Here is a 16277-nt window from a genome sequence, read left to right as displayed (position 1 = left end):
CCTGTAATCCTTGGATGAATTTAATAAAAATATAATTTAAAACAACAGCAACAACAAATGTGCACCAAATGTACTTTAAATGTATGATCTGCCTGTAGTGAATGTGTCTTGCTAAATATTACCTCTGTTTGCTACTTTCCTTGGGCACCTTTTCCGCCAGTACGGCAAATTACTGGCTTCTCTCATTTGCTCTTCTTCATCAGCGCTCAGAATTAACCTACGCTTCCATTTTTGTGTAAAATTAGAGTTGTAACATCTGATTGATATGCACATTTCAAGCAGATGGGCAGATGTTCTAAGGCAAGTAGAAGTACAAAGGAGCTATAAAAGGTAATAAAACATCTACTTGTAATAATAAAGACCTGCTTTTCATTATATTTGAATCCATTTGCCCTCCAATTGCACTGATTCATACAGCATGGTTAGTGTAATACAAGGATGGGCAGAGCACAATTGGGATTTACTGGCAGATTTCTGAGTGAATTGCCACAGATCAGCTTTTCTTCTTCTTCTTCCTCCTCCTGCTCCTCCTGCTCCTGCTCCTCCTCCTCCTCCTCCTCCTCCTCCTCCTCCTCCTCCTCCTCTTCTTCTTCTTCTTCTAAATTAGGCTGTGGAGATGAATGAGACATGGATTTTTTTGAGTGTGTGGCAGGACAGTGATTTCAGATCTGGTAAATGAAAACAAATTCCTGGGATTAGCTCAGAAGCAACCTATTCCCTCATTCTAAGGGCACACAGGAACAAACCACTGTCGAGTAAGACCATTAACTCACTACCGTCTACACCAGAGTTCCCCAAACTTGGGTCACCAGCCATTTTTAGACTACAACTCCCATCACGCTTAGGTAACAGGATCATTATTGTCTGGTTTCCGACAAAGTGTAATGGTTCTGGGGTCAGATTCTGCTTCTTCAGGGGATGAGGTTGAGGACTGTGCAGAAGGAGATTGGCTTGCAGAACTGGCTCTGGAAGCGATTTCAATAGGTAAACCTGCTGTGCCAATGTCCCTCCAGCCCAAGGATGTAGTGTTGACACCCTTGGACCGGGAGGACTGCTTTACAGAAAGAAAATTATAATGAAAATGGAACTCCTTCCAAATGTCAGGCTGACATAGATTAGGTCATCTCCAATGGCCCATTTTCAACAGTAATGCCCTTTATGTCATATCTGAACATGATATTTTGGGAGTAGATTTATATCAGGAGGGCCAGACACAGGAGACGGAGAGAGAGAGAGAGAGAGAGAGAGAGATTTCTCTGTAAGTCAGTTTTCCAAAAGCAGATTCATTGGAATAGCTGGTTGGAGGGAGGAGGAGACCTCTACCTGTTGGTGTCCCACTGTTCTGATTCAAATATAAAGCTGCCCTGGTCATAGTCTCCAGATAATGAACTGCATTGAACTAGGATTAATTCATTGTGGGCCTGCTTTATCTCAAACTATGCAGACGCTGTGAAAGTCATTTGCATTTCAAAACAAGGATTTGTTCCAATTGGCTTGAGAACACCTGCTTTTCACAAGCAGCAAATGACATACACACAATTTTACGGGATAGGTGGTGGGTTTGGAGAAGCAACAACAACATTAATTATTAAATATAGACCATATCATAAATTAAAGTGGGGGGGGGACATACACCACCACCCTCTCTGCAAATGGCAAGATCTTTAATAGAATCTTGGATGTGTTTGCACACAATAGCAATTTCAAGATATTTTAGCCCAACCAAAAGCAGCTGCATGGGGCTGGTGGATACAGTCTGCAGGAGGAAAGTCACATTCCTCTTGCTCTTTCATTTGTTCATAATTTCATATAGGGAGCACAGGATCATCAGGCATATGGGAAGCAACTGTCTTGCTTGCCTACTGTGCATTGTCATGCAAATATTTAAACATTTATTTATTTGGAATACTGCTTATAGCCTTGAAAGGCTAGATCCTCGAAATAAGGTTGAGCTCAAATCTAGTAGAGGAACAGAAATTACACGGCGTCAATAATACGGAAGAAGGAGTGGTATGGTCCTTGTGAAAATAAGCATGAAAACAGAAATATATAAACATCAAAATATAAATATATAATTTGCAAAATGGCTATCATGATGACAGGTGATGTGGAGGGTGAGTGGATCTTCTAATCAAGCCACATGTCATCTCGGAAATTCCATAATTTGACCAGCGAAGAAAACTGTAGATCTGGAAGAGCAGATCTGTTCCAGCCAGCATAACTGCTCTATAAAGGTTTGGATAAAAAGAAAATCACACTTGGTGTAGGGGGGGGGCTGCTCTCTCCACCTTGCCTGCAGCTTATTTTCCACCAGAAAGGTCAGAAACTCATGTCCTGTCATGAAAAATCCATAGACTGGTGTGTGTGTGTGTAATAAACTAAAAAGGTACTGTTGCCTTCTTCAGATCTCCCTCTCATGAGTTACAGTGATGTCACAGAATGCGTAAATACCTGCTAGCTGTTGACAGGGAAGAACTGGTCATTGAATGGCACAGTAATCTTAAGAAACTGCCTTATACCAAGTCCATTAAACTCAGTAATGTCTGCACTGACTGAGTGTCTTTGAGAGAGTCTCAGTGAGAAGTCTTTCCAGGCCCAGCTAGAAGCGCTGCTTGGAGATTGAACCTTAGGCTCTTTGTGAATTACCGTATTTTTTGCTCTATAAGACTCACTTTTCCCTTCCTAAAATGGGGAAATGTGTGTGCATCTTATGGAGCAAATGCAGGCTGCGCAGCTATCCCAGAAGCCAGAACAGCAAGAGGGATTGCTGCTTTCACTGCGCAGCGATCCCTCTTGCTGTTCTGGCTTCTGAGATTCAGAATATTTTTTTTTCTTGTTTTCCTCCTCCAAAAACTAGGTGCGTCTTGTGGTCTGGTGCGTCTCATAGAGCGAAAAATACAGTATGTGTATTATTGCTAGAGTTGTTGCTACTATGACCACCACCAGCTGAGTTGAGGAGCTAACCTCCATAAAGGCCTAAGGACTAACTGGAATTAGTGTTCCAGGTAGGCTATCCAGTGACACATGGGAGGAAGCAGAAAGGCAAGGAGAACAGAGAGAATGCTGAAAAGCCTCACATTGCATCTGAGGATGGAGTGGGAAAACTAGTGGCTTGACAGAGAGGGAATCTAGAGCTGACCAGAAAATGTAGGCCAGTTATTTTTCTATTGTTCATTGGGTGGAAAAGCTACCGAACTATTTGTTCTCCCACTTCCCACAATTACTCCATGTGAACCCTTCCTATAAGGATGCCTGAGCTAGATGCTCCAAGCTTAGACCATGTGGTTTTATTATTCTTATTTATTAAAATTATCTACTGTCATCTTGGTGTTTCTATACAAATAATTTAGAAACTCTCTTCATTTTTGAAACTAAGCTTTCTTTTCTTGCCACTGTATGGGAAAGCACATGAATCAGACCTTTGAAGAGTTTGTAAGTAAACCATTTTTAACTTACCAAACATGTGGTCTTTTTCTATGCTAAGGGAAGTGGGAAACTTTGGAAACAACTTAGAAGGGGATATTTTAAAGGTCTAACAGCCTACATCTCCACTTGTTCTGTGATTATAATTTTCTGCTGGGGTTCCCTCACCAAAGAGTATTTGCCTCAAATCTGGATCTAAGCATCCTGGAAATTCTCCTTTTATCAAAATGCCAATGGAACTGCCACATAAAAATAGGCCCGGCTACTTTCCCACCCAAAACGCTCGTGCCTTTGAGTGACTCTTAGCAAGAAAGAACTATGGCCTGAGCCACAGGTGCAGAATCACTGGCCCTCAGATCAAATCCAGCCTGCAATGTGTTCCTGCATTGTCCTTGGTGTCTCTGCCTCAGCATCCCTCTTGTTCAGTGCTGCCTCTTTCTTTTCCTGCCAAAACCCTCCTCTTCATTGCATTTCTAAGATCAGGGTCAGGTGAAAGAGAAGCTTCTGTCTCCTCTACGAAGGATGGAAGCAAACTGATCTGCCACAGGAGGGACAAAGCAATCTCTTTCTATGTGCTAGACGCCACCCCCTCTATTTCCATGATGCATGGGAGGGAGGGGGTGGCAGGAACAAAAAAGACGGGGCAGAGACAGGGGGTGGCTGCTAAGGATGGGCAAATCTGTCCGTTTTGTTTTCTCTCCATTATTCCAGTCTTAAGTTTGGTTCTCCACATTTTCACATCAGTATGTGGTTGGTCTGTTTTAGTGTTTTTTTAAAGTCCTTATGATGATTCTGCAGCATTTGAGTGCAAATTTCTCCTAAAATACACATTTTTAGGTAATTTTTCCTACCACAAACATTTTCTGCAAAACAATTTTTGTATGTTATCTTAACTAATACATGCATTTGTAGGAGACTTTACGAAGTTAAAATAACATACAAAAATTGTTTTGCAGAAACAATACAAAAATTGTATGTGCATTAATGTACACATAACTTGGCTCAGGAACTACATTGCAAAATTCTTAAAGGGGGAGATTTTTATTTTGGTTCGTGTATTGTTTTGGAAAGCACGGATTTGATAAGTTGATAAGATCTGAATGTGAACGCAATTGCATTTCTACCCCTCGCAGCCCTGGTATGTGGCTCTGGGTGCACTACCCTTGAATGAATGAAGCACTAGACGTTACCTTTTTACCTAGATGTAAGGGGAAATATCCCCACCCCGATATAAGGAAATAATGTCTGCTAGTGCCTCGGTATTGTCTTGAAACATCCCTAGCATCCTAACATGTCTGTCAAAAACTGAATGGTATCACATGTAGCCTACCTAACAAAGTTTCCCACCACTATATGGTTTTATGCTCTTAATTCCTTTGGCAAAATTCTACCCAGCTGTGCCCCCCACCCCCCAATGACGAAGCAGTGAAGCTGTTAGGATTTCCTGGTTAATGTTTAAATTAAGGGATACTGTGGAGATTTGGTGCATCCTTCTGAGGCTCATGGGCTGAGGGACAAGGGACAACCCTTCAAAATGAGAAAGGTCAGAAAACCTCGCAGCTGAACAACAGGCCTATTGTAGTGTGGGTTTCTGGTGCCACTAACCTGCCTGCACTTCACCAGGCCATCTGCTTAATTAGGATATTTTCTGTCTTCCCCAGGGAGTTACTCAAAGGCTTAACTGAAAATCCTCGCCTCAATGGAAACTGCTGCATGAATGCAAAATCTTTATTATTTTCTCATTATTAAAGCAGCGAAACGCAAGGGAATCCGCCAATATTCCTAATCAGCAAGGTAATGAAATCATTAGCTTGGACATTCGTGGAGACTTGTAAGACATTTTGCGCGCCCTGATGTTGTGCAGTTCTGATCAGACTTTGTAAATCTATTTGATCTGGACATTGCCTTTTCACAGTTTGTAAAGGAATTGGGGAAGAAGGCCTCATATGCCCGCATGCAATCTCCCTCCTCTCAGCAACTGTTGCACCCAAAGATGTTCATCATCATCATAATCATCAATATTTATTACGGCAAACAGCCAGCATACTGAAACCAGAATTTCTGCATAATTATTTAGGTAAAAGTAAAGATACCCTTGACTGTTAGATCCAGTTGCGGACAACTGGTTTTGGGCGCTCATCTAGCTCTATAGGCCGAGGGAGCTGGTGTTTGTCCGCAGACAGCTTCCGGGTCATGTGGCCAGCATGACCAAGCCGCTTCTGGCGAAGCAGAGCAGTGCATGGAAACGCCGTTTACCTTCCCACCGCAGTGGTACCAATTTATCCACTTGAACTTTGACGTGCTTTTGAACTGCTAGGTGGGCAGGAGCTGAGACCGAGCAACGGGAGCTCACCCCGTCGCGGGGATTCAAACCGCCGACCTTCTGATCAGCAAGTGCCACCCGCGTCCCCTTCATAGTTCTTTACACAGACAATAAAAAAGGATGTTGCGCCGGAAATGTTGTGCATAAATAGTCCACCCTTTCCCGGGACTGTTTGTCCCCCATGAAAGTGAAAGGGGGGGGGGAATTTAGAGACTTTCAGTGGGCCAGTGGATTTAAAGAATTTTCAGCAGTGAGTGCATGTGTGACCATAAAATGGGTAGGGAACCCTTTTCACCCCATTTGCATTGGTAAGTCATGGGAGAAGTGCACATGCGAATAAAGGATGGCAACAAGTCTTGATAGCATCCGTTGTTGTGTCACATCACATTGACTGGTCTGAATGAGGTTTAGCATGTTTAGCTTCAAAAACCCATTGTTCCATAATGCAACATATAGTGCAGGGTAAAAAGGAACAGGAGAAACCAAGGCAGGCACTAGCTTATAAAACTAACGCAATAAACCCAATATTTGAATGCGTCCTGAATATACACCCCAGATCGCAACAGAATCATAGAAATGTAGAGTCATCTAGTCCAACCCCCTGCAATGCAGGAAAACTACACTAACATTAAAAGAAACCATCACAGAACAACTAATAAAATGGAATGATGAGTGGATCCCATACCCTCCAACATTTCTCTGATGAAAACAGGAATGTCCTTTTAAAGAAATAATAATAATAATAATAATTAATAATATTTATACCCCACCCATCTGAATGGGTTTCCCCAGCCACTCTAGGCAGCTTCTAACATACAGTGGTACCTCTGGTTACGAACTTAATTCGATCCAGAGGTCCGTTCTTAATCCGAAACCGTTCTTAACCTGAGGTACCACTTTAGCTAATGGGGCCTCCCACTGCCACCGCACCACCAGTGCGCGATTTCTGTTCTCATCCTGAGGTAAAGTTCTTAACCCGAGGTATTACAGTGGTACCTCAGGTTAAGTACTTAATTCGTTCCAGAGGTCTGTTCTTAACCTGAAACTGTTCTTAACCTGAAGTACCACTTTAGCTAATGTGGCCTCCTGCTGCCGCCGCACCGCTAGAGCATGATTTCTGTTCTCATCCTGAAGCAAAGTTCTTAACCCGAGGTAATATTTCTGGGTTAGCGGAGTCTGTAACCTGAAGTGTATGTAACCTGAAGCGTATGTAACCCGAGGTACCACTGTACTTCCAGGTCAGCGGAGTCTGTAACCCAAAGTGTTATAATGCGAGATGTTTGTACCCTGAGGTACTACTGTATATAAAAACGTAATTTAAAAACTTCCCTATACAGGGCTGTCTTCAGATCTTCTAAAAGTTGTATAGTTACTTATCTCCTTGGCTCAGTGATTGCACTATTCCATACCCTCCGATGAAAATAGGGACTTCCATACAATACCCTCCAACATTTCTCTGATGAAAATATGGACGTCCTAAGGAAAAGTGGGACATTCCAGGATCAAATCAGAAAATAGAACAGCTTGTGTAAATCAGGGACTGTCCCTGGAAAATAGGGACACTTGGAGGGTCTGGGATCCAGTATGCACCTACCATGAGTGAACTGTTACTGCATCAATGACATGGTGCAGAATGTGCCCTGGCAGAGGGCGAGGAGGGGGAGACACGCCAGTCTGGAGGGACCCTTTGTAGTTTTCACTGCAAAAGACTACTATAAACACCGCTACTCTCCTGGAAATGTTCAACTTATGTCCATTTAAAGCATTCATTTTACAAAAAAATAAATAAATAATTGCAAGTAGAAACTTTGCTTAGCCTTTCCATACAAAGGTCTTTATCACCGGGGTTAGGCAGGCTATATTGGCATTTGAAAGTTGAAACTGGAGCCTGTCTGCTTTAGACAAGCAACGTTCTCTGCTGTCTGCTGTTGGCTATAATTGTTATTCTCCTGAGGTTCTGCATCTCTGTTTAGAAAAGGTCTCTGATTCAGCCATGAAGGCAAAGCATTTCAAACAAGCAAGATAAAATATGTTCTTAACTTCAAATAGCATTTTTCTTTTGATATATGTGTCTTCCAGAATGTGTGTGTGTGTGTGTGTGTGTGTGTGTGTGTTTTTAAGCCTTCCAACTGGCTTTCTTTAAAATAGCGCTGGCAGATCCCATTTTTATAACGCAGGCTGCTGCCGGGTGAGATTCAGAGAAAAAAATGAGGCTCTGGGGTGCAGCTTCCAAGTTGAGTAGTTGACTCTGTGTAGCTCTCTTCACATGTCATAGGCATGGTGCAGGTATTCATGGGAGGAGCATGGCTGTACGGCTTTCCTTGCCCCCCGACTTCCAATTTGAGGGCCCTGCAGCCACTTATACAAAAAGAAAAAGGCTCTGGAAGTTTCATACAAGGGGTTCCGGTATAGTATGTAGTTTGGCCCTGAGATCCATTAAACCTTGTGCTCTCCCACTGAGCTTATGAAGCTTCCCCAGTAAAGATTCTGGTCCCCTAGGAAAAATAAGCCTTGGTGAGCCAGTTATTCAGCTTCCAAGATTTATAGCACTTTAAATTCAAGGGGGCTGGAATCTGTGCCCAAACTACAGCTTTTCAATTTCTTGCAGGCTGAGTTCACCTTGAAATGTCACCCGAGGCTTGTGTTTTCTGTCTTGTTTGTTTGACTCCAGATGGGTGACATACAATAATGGAGCAATGAGTCAAAATTTGCACCAAGCATGAGTGAAAATCTCCTATATGCTCTCAGGATATCCTTGCTGGTTGGATGTTGGTCTCGATACTTGTCAGGGACTGGTCAGAGAAGGAATGGGAGAGGAGGAGATGGAGGCAGAGGCAAAGCAGCTGGCTGACACGTTATCATTAGAAAGCATTCCAGACCCACCATCTCCTGGAACCCGGAAAGCCTTAAAAGTAGGAGAGCAAAGAGCTCGGAGATAGATGGCCCTTTGCGGCAACCGTGGGGCGCAAACTTATGCACGTTTACTCCAAAGTAAGACCTCATGTGTTCAAGGAGCTCACTCCCAGGTAAATGTGCGTAAGACTGCCACTGTAATGCTCCAACAATGCTACAGTTTTCTTTCCTTACTAAAACCTGAACTGCAATGCAGTTCTTGACCTAAAGCCGTGTGTGTGTGTGTGTGTATGTGTGTGTGTTTTCTACTAGAAGTTCCCAGAGCAGTGTGCAGCACAATAATAAGACCATATACTATAATCAGTGCAAGTGGAACAACAAACAATTAAAAAAAATCAGAAATATGCAATAGGAGAAGCAAGGAAAGAAACCTAAAACATGAGCAGAGGTAAAAGATGTCACACATTTAAACTGGCAGGAATGAAACTAGGTGTTGCACATTGAAAACCTATGAAAATAAAAGTGCCTTCAGTTTCTGGCAAAAGATACAAACAGCGCCTGACAGATTTCACTTTGGAGAGCATTATTTTCAATACGCGTAAAATCATTCTAGGATGCTACACAGGGTAGAGTTATAAGGACCTGCACAAAGTTGGTCTCTTCTTTGTTGGCATTTATGGTTAACCTCTTCCCAATCCATTCTTCTTCTTTTCTCTAGTCAGCCGAACAACGTAATAATCATTTGCCACTCAAAACTGCAAAATTGCCACACTGGTCGGAAATCTGAACAGTAGCCATGAAACATTTAATGAGGAGGATTTTAATCTGTGGCAAATCAAATTGGCACTTTAATTCCAGTGACAAAAAAGGCAAATCGTGTGACTTGAAGTGGTCCAAATCAGCATTGCCCCAAGAATGCCCGTAACAGGTCATTCATTACGCATCTGGCCTGGATGTACGACAAATCCGACACACGCTCTTTGGAGGGCCAATAGCAAACAGAGATATGGATAAATGAATATTTAAACAGCACAAATATTAACTCACTGTGTTTTCTTGACAAACCCAGCCATTAATGGGAAAGGTTAATTATTTGATATACTCATATCTACAGATTGCAGACGACAGTGTTATTCTGGGCTCGTCTCTCCACTGCCTCCTTCCTAGATGAGCACAGCGTGGAAAGCTATGTACATCTCCCTCTTGGGAGGGGTGATGGGGAAGAGCTTTCTTAATGAGTCTGAACCTTTTTGCTTCAGGGGTCAGTTTATATTACTGGAACAGGCTGTATACTTCCATGAATGGAACTCAACTAATCTTCTTTGGGAGTTCACATGCTCAGTTCACAATAAGATTATGGTCTTTAATAATTATTTTACAAAAGAAGAAGAAATGTGCAAGATTAGTCCAGGGTGTGTGTGTTGCAAATTCATTTCCCATTTGTTAGGCTGATTTTGCTGTTCCAAGATCTTGAACCATCTCCAAAGGACGCTGAAACCAAGTATTGGTTCTGTGCTTATCATAAAGAAAAAGGATGTGCCCCATATATTTGGTACATCAAGAACCCAACCACATCATGTACCATTAAATCAGGGTTCATTTGATATATTTGGTTTGTAGCCAACTAAGCCATATTCAGAGCAGATCTACTGAGGTCAATGGACTTAATTTTGTAATGTCCATGGATTTCGATACAACCATAAATGGAGAGAATGGTTTGTATTCTGCTCAAAGAACACTCATTGAAGTTAAGTAGCATGGCACACTTATGTTCATTAATTTCAGGTCTACTCTGGGTACGTTTTACTGAATACAGGCCCAGTGCTATTTTTCTAGAAAAAGTGGTGCTGGAACTCACCATGAACGCCCCCTTCTTTCTCTTAGAATGGCAGTGGCACCCACCTGAGAGGTGCCAGAACTGAGTTCCAGTGAGCTCCCCCTGAAAAAAAGCCCCAATTAATCTCTCATGAGTGCTCCAAGTGGCTGGTAGCAAGGTAGCACAAGTCCTCAAACCTATGTATATAACTTACCGTAGTTGGAACAAGTCCGCTCAATTCAGTGGGAAATTATGCCTCCTTGCAGATTCATTAGGGACGTGGGTGGCGCTGTGGGTTAAACCACAGAGCCTAGGACTTGACGATCAGAAGGTCGGCAGTTCGAATCCCTGCAATGGGATGAGCTCCCGTTGCTCAGTCCCTGCTCCTGCCACCTAGCAGTTCGAAAGCACGTCCAAGTGCAAGTAGATAAATAGGTACCACTCTGGTGGGTAGGTAAACGGCGTTTCCGTGCGCTGCTCTGGTTCGCCAGAAGTGGCTTAGTCATGCTGGCCACATGACCCAGAAGCTGTACACCGGCTCCCTCAGCCAATAAAGCGAGATGAGCGCTGCAACCCCGGAGTCGGTCACGACTGGACCTAGTGGTCAGGGGTCCCTTTACCTTTTATAGATTCATTTGTTCATTTAATACATTTCAGAAAATGTATGTTGCACATTTTGAATTTTAAATGTTTTCAAACCGGTATGCAGTAAATATTAATAAAAGCAAGGACAAATTGAAAAAACAACATATAAAAAGAAAACCAAATGGCAGCGGAACAGAAATACCAGCAACCAAAGCAACGTGGGCTGTGTTTGCTTGCACGCGCTGTTTTATAAAACACATTTTCAAAAAGACAAAACATCTCGGCGGATAAAATTGCTGCTTGCTAAATGCCAAATCTGTTTAGCTGAAATCCTGTGCACACTTGCCTGGCACCCAAGTCCACCTGGATTCTATGAAGCTTTTGAGTAGGATTGTCTGTTAACCGTTGTCCTGTGAGGTGATTGCACTAAAAATGGTATCAAAGTTTTATAAAATAAATTTGGCTGCTTAACCACACCCTGGCAGACAGAACACCCAGGAAAGCACCATCCCCAAAACACCATTTTCCTAGTCACCACACTCTTCCCTTCTTAAAGGGGTAGCAAACCAAATGTGTCTGGAAAAGGTTCATATCCTTCCACTAAGGGCTTGAAATGTTAAGTTCCACCCTTCAAATTATTCATGGAAACAGATGGGAAGCCTGTGGAGCTGTTGCCACGCTGGCGACTATGTTCCTAGCACTACTGCCAACGTACTAGTAACCTAGCCATTATCTTTTGTCCCAATTGAAGTTTCCAATTAGTCTCCAATAGGCAGTCCCAGAGGCAACATACAATGGTGCCTTGCAAGACGAAATTAATCCGTTCCGTGAGGCTCTTCGTATAGCAGTTTTTTCGTCTTGCGAAGCAAGCCCATTGACAGCTTAGCGGATTAGCACTATTAGCGGTTTAGCGGCTTTTAGCGGATCAGCTGATAAGCGGCTTAGGGCTTAGGAAAAGGGGGAAAAAAGGAAAAAAAACCCGCAGGAACTCGCAAGACATTTTCGTCTTGCGAAGCAAGCCCATAGGGAAATTCGTTTTGCGAAGCGCCTCCAAAACGGAAAACCCTTTCGTCTAGCGGGTTTTCCGTCTTGCGAGGCGTTCGTCTTGCGGGGCACCACTGTATCTGCAGTAGTTCATCATCATCACCGTCATCATCATCATCATCATCATTTTTATTTTGTATACCGTCTTTCTATCTTACAATACTCAAGGCAGTTTACAAGAAACAAAAAATGTACATCTTATAACAATCTAATGCAATACAAAAATGTGATAATAAAACGTAACTTTAAAATAGGCAACCTACATCAAAAAAGTAACATTCAACAATCATTAGAATAGTATAAAATAATAATATCAACATATAAAAGTTAAACAGAAATCCGCTCAACAGTTACAATAAATAGTATCTAAACTATAAGCAATAAACAATGGCAAGCCACAGTACATAAAACAATACAATACACATTGAGAAGCAGAGACTAGAAGGTGGGGCAAGGCAGGTTTAAAGAGGCCTTGCCTGATGGCGTCTCTCTCCTCACAGTTCTTCCTCCAGGAAGGGCAGTTATGAGGGCAGTTCATGGCAGATAGAAGCAGGGTCATTGTGTACTAAAGTTATACAGATATCAATGAGACACGGGGGGAAAAATACTTAGAATGCAAAGTTTCCAAACTGAATAGCAGTTGGTTAGAGCTTGGTGCTGATAACGCCAAGGTTGCAGGTTCAATCCCCATATGGGACAGCTGCCTAGGGTTGGACTAGATGATCCAACTCTATGGTTCTATGATTCCATGATATTTAAGCAGAAGGCTGGGTAAATGTACAGATGGTGGCAACTTACTCATCTAGGGAGATTCTGTGAAAATTTAAGCCCTGTTGAGGCATTATGGCCAAATAAGAAATGCCAACACAGGTGGAGTGGCGATGTGCACAACACCACAGCCCAGTCCTGAACACAACAGCACTCAACCCACCTGTGTTCTTCAGCAATTATATCTAGAGGTCTGCTTCCAATGCTGAATATACTAGTGCATTGAAATTGAAATACTTTATTGTCACTTGTACAACTTGTACACAGTGAGATTACACGAGCACCCCCCACTCAGCTCTCTCAGTCCTAATTCCCCTCGTTTACTGACGCACTCCCACCAAACCCGAAAGTCAGTTGCCCTGTTGTTATCTTTTCATTCAGCAGCCTGACAGCCCACAGACAGAAGCTGCTCTTTATCCTGTTGGTGCGACTAATCTAATACATAATACTAATACATAACCTAGGATTGACATATTAAAAAAGTGAAAATCAGGACACAATTTTTTGACCAAAGCTGTAGCGGTTTTTGAGCTTTTTTTATTTTCAGGTTTTCAATGTTATTTCCATCCTTTTCATATATTTTCATTTATACAATACTAAGACATTCCTGCCCCTCCCTGGCTTCCAAAGTTAACTTTAATTCCATGCATCTGATTATGTTTTCTTAACTCTTTGCTTCTTCCATTTTTATATCTTAATATATTTCATTTCCATCACAAATGTTATAATAGTCTTGCTAAAGTTTCTGTGTAATTACAATGGGTTTTTAGGTATTCTGCAAATTTTGTAAAGTTTTTGGTTAGTTTTTTTAATCATCCTGATGTCTGATCCTGACAGTCAGCTTTGCCATTTCTGCATAGTACATCATTTTTAAAATGCAATCTTCCTTTGTTAGTACTTTCTGCTCTTTCCACATCTGGGCCAGCTGTGGTCGCATACATAAAATGTCTTTTGATGTCTCTTGGTATTTCATCTCCTGTTATACCTAATAAGAAAGCTTCTGGGTTTTCTAAAATAAAAGTTATCCTAAGCATTTTTCCACAGTTCATTATATATCATTTCCCAGAAGCCCTTTACCGCTTTGCATGACCACCACATATGTAAAACATTACCCAGTTTTCCCTTACATTTCCAACATACCGTATTTTTTGCTCTATAAGACTCACTTTTTCCCTCCTAAAAAGTAAGGGGAAATGTGTGTGCATCTTATGGAGCGAATGCAGGCTGCGCAGCTATCCCAGAAGCCAGAACAGCAAGAGGGATTGCTTCTTTCACTGCACAGCGATCCCTCTTGCTGTTCTGGCTTCTGAGATTCAGAATATTTTTTTTCTTGTTTTCCTCCTCCCAAAACTAGGTGCGTCTTGTGGTCTGGTGCGTCTTATAGAGCGAAAAATATGGTATATTTGACACACTTTTATACATTTCCCCAACTTTTGAGCTATTTTTAAGGAAATTCGGCAAAATCTAGACTTCCGACATGGGTTGCCATACGACCGGATGTTCCCAGATATTTCAGCATTTTTTTGACTGGATACTGCTTTCGACTGCCGTATTCCAGCTATGTCCAGGAAATTCCAGGTGTATGGCAACCCTAACATAACCATCATGACTGGTAGCTAGCCATGGAGAGAATGCTTTGAATCCTCACAAGTCCTTGAATAGTGTTCCCAGTTTAAGAACAGGAAATGCTAAGCAGAACGGGAAACCATTGCCATAAGAATAGGGCAATTGCCAAGGCCTGGAATAGATTGCTATTATACATTTCCTCTAGAAATCCTTAATTGGTTGCTGTTGGAGACAGGATATTGGTCTATATTGACAATTGGTCTAAGAAGCAAGAAGGCCGCTCTTAAATTTATTGTTTGTTCTGATGTCATGTTGAACTTTATGAAATACCTGATTATGTCAAGATAGATTACACTGGCGTGGTGAATACTAGCTATTTCAACAAAGTCAGATGATTCCATTCATTCCACACCCACCCCAATTTTCATATGACTGAAGCATTTTGAATAGTGAATAGTCATTGACAGGCGCTCTGTTACATGAATAGAGTCCCAAGGGATCTCATGAATTGAATGAAGAACTTTGTTTGGCTAACAGATATAATCAATCACTGTTTTACGATTTTTAACGATTTCGCAGGGCTCAGCTTCTTTGCTGGGATAATACTCTCTCTTTTAATTCTGAATTGCAGACGGATGCTTTTCTATACATCAAAATAAATAAAACCCAAAATATATCTATACTTTCAGGTTGATGCATACCTAGAGACTTCAGTGCTTCAATAACAACTTGTCCAGTGCTTCAGTAATGACTTATCTGATAAACAGGGATAGCTCAGTCAGCAGAACATGCATGAGACTCTTAATCTTAGAGTTGTGTGTTTGAGCCCCACATTGGGTGAAATATTCCTGCATTACAGGGGGTTCAACTAGATGACCCTCATGGTCCTCTTCCAACACTACAATTCTATGATTCTAAGTACAGGAAGTAAAATGCTCTTGTAGTCTATGCTGTTTGCTTTGCATAGTAGGAAGTCACTACTTTATGCCAGAAATGCAAGAAATATTTATTTACAATACTGTGTATTCCAGGCATCCCCAAACTCGGCCCTCCAGATGTTTTGGGACTACAACTCCCATCATCCCTAGCTAACAGGACCAGTGGTCAGGGATGATGGGAACTGTAGTCCCAAAACATCTGGAGGGCCAAGTTTGGGGATGCCTGGTTTATTCCAGTGATCACAACCACAGTTCCACAGCTGCACTTGGTGAACTTTTGGCTCTATTTTATCCTTAGTTTGAAAACATTCCAGATATTACTTTTAATCATGCTTGTTGCTAACATATATATCAGAGCAGATCTGATTTTTATCTCACCCTTCCTCCAAAGACCATGAAAGGGGGGCTTAGACAGACTCCCCCCCCCCCCGATCTTGTGAAACTGGTTAGGCCAAGAACCATTAATTCCCCTCAAGGATCCTGGTAACTGTAGCCAAAGGGAAACATGCACTGGGCTAGTGATAAGGGGAGAAATTTGTTTGGTTTGCATTTTAAAACAAATCAGCCAAATTTTCTGGTCTGCAAATCAAAATCCAGCTATCAACCGGATTATAGAGTTTTCCAGACTTTGTGAAGCAGTTTCAGTTTTATATTAAAAAATGCTGAAAAAACAGAACCATGCCTACAAAAATGGAAAACTGCTTTTGTTTTGGACCAATAGGAAAGCGTGAATTTGCAGCGAAAATTCCCTTACAGTGAATACCTCTCCATGTCTACTCAGAAGTAAGTCGCAATGAGTTCAATGGTACTTACTCACATGGGTATGGGATTACAGCCTCTACAGACTTTAATAGCCCATCAGATTTGTAATGGTCTCTTAATACACAATATTGTTAGGCACACTCCTAAGATCTTTTAGATGTGCCTAATGTAAAGGATGGATGTGGCAAACAGACATTTG

The 16277-nt window shown here is 41.9% G+C and overlaps 1 long non-coding RNA gene across 1 annotated transcript in view; it reads right to left on the bottom strand.

Annotated features, from left to right (window-relative positions):
- Window positions 1-579: 579 nt before the first annotated feature.
- The window catches only part of LOC309339467, a 270809-nt gene continuing 255111 nt past the window's right edge, over window positions 580-16277 (bottom strand). The window contains exon 4 of the long non-coding RNA XR_014155383.1: window positions 580-608. This is a non-coding gene — a long non-coding RNA (uncharacterized lncRNA). The remainder of the gene's footprint in view (window positions 609-16277) is intronic.

Source organism: Podarcis erhardii, assembly GCF_964252035.2.
Source record: "Podarcis erhardii genome assembly, chromosome: 3".
NCBI lineage: Eukaryota > Metazoa > Chordata > Lepidosauria > Squamata > Lacertidae > Podarcis > Podarcis erhardii.
This window is presented reverse-complemented; position numbering and strand designations above follow the sequence as displayed.